The 1,231-nt window shown below is 44.6% G+C and overlaps 1 non-coding gene across 1 annotated transcript; it reads right to left on the bottom strand.

Moving 5' to 3' along the window:
- Positions 1-25: 25 nt before the first annotated feature.
- On the bottom strand, positions 26-148 carry LOC119470051. Its single transcript, XR_005198914.1, has one exon. It is a non-coding gene; the product is annotated as a small nucleolar RNA SNORA26 (small nucleolar RNA).
- Between the last annotated feature and the right edge of the window lie 1,083 nt (positions 149-1,231).

Raw genomic sequence — 1,231 nt, 5'->3', positions numbered from 1 at the left:
TTTTTTTTTTTTTTTTTCCTAGTTCAGCTGTGACTTCAGACAGGATACTAAGAGGAGTTTCACAGTCTCTTTCCTGGATTTTGTGGAGACTTAACTTTACCCTTCTGTGTCAGCCTCTTAAAGCATTGGGTCAGCCTTAAAAGAGAACAGGAAAGGGCAGTTCTATTATAAGATGCCTTCAAGTGTAATACGTACCATTATTTTATGTAGCACAGGAAAGAAAACTGTCAAACTATCATTTTTTATTATTTTTTAGAGAGGGGGTTTCCCTTTGACACCCAGGCTGGAGTGCAATGGCATGATCACTGCTCACTGCCACCTCCAGCTTCTAGGCTTGAGGTATCCTCCTGCCGTAGCCTCCCAAGTAGCTAGGGCTACAGATGTGCACCACTGCACCTGGCTAAAATTTTTTTTTTTTAGATGCAGTCTTGCTCTGTCACTAGGCGGGAGTGCAGCCGTGACACTCCTGTCTCAGTGACTCCTGAGACAGCGACACTCCTGAGACAGCGACACTCCTGAGACAGCGACTCTCCTGTCTCAGCCTCCCGAGTATCTGGGACTACAGGTACGCACCACCACGCCCAGCTAATTTTTGTATTTTTAGTAGAGATGGGGTTTCACCATGTTGGCCAGGATAGTCTCTGTCTCTTGACCTTGTGATCCACCCATCTCTGCCTCCCAAAGTGCGGGGATTAAAGGCATGAGCCACCACACCCGGCCTTTTAAATTTTTTTGCCACTGCGCCCAGCCTCAAAATGTTATATAGTGCTTTATCACTTAGAATTTCTATTTTGTTTTAAAAGAACTTTTAGACTTTAAAACATTCTTATTATATTACTCTTGTGCATACAAGAAAAAATGTAGGCTACATTGGTTAAGCCATTTCTACTGTTTCTCCACTCAGTTGCTGATAACTGCTGTTTTTCTGTATAATATTGTACCCTGTGTTGTTAAGGGTGTTGATAATGCAGCATTTTTCTTTTTTTTTTTTTTTTTGAGACGGAGTTTCACTCTTTTTACCCAGGCTGGAGTGCAATGGCGCGATCTCGGCTCACCGCAACCTCTGCCTCCTGGGTTCAGGCAATTCTCCTGCCTCAGCCTCCTGAGTAGCGGGGATTACAGGCACGCACCACCACGCCCAGCTAATTTTTTGTATTTTTAGTAGAGACAGGGTTTCACCATGTTGACCAGGATGGTCTCGATCTCTTGACCTCGTGATCCACCCGCCTCG

The sequence above is a fragment of the Cebus imitator genome, unplaced genomic scaffold (genome assembly GCF_001604975.1).
Source record: "Cebus imitator isolate Cc_AM_T3 unplaced genomic scaffold, Cebus_imitator-1.0 Scaffold5384, whole genome shotgun sequence".
In the NCBI taxonomy this organism is placed as follows: Eukaryota; Metazoa; Chordata; class Mammalia; order Primates; family Cebidae; genus Cebus; species Cebus imitator.
This window is presented reverse-complemented; position numbering and strand designations above follow the sequence as displayed.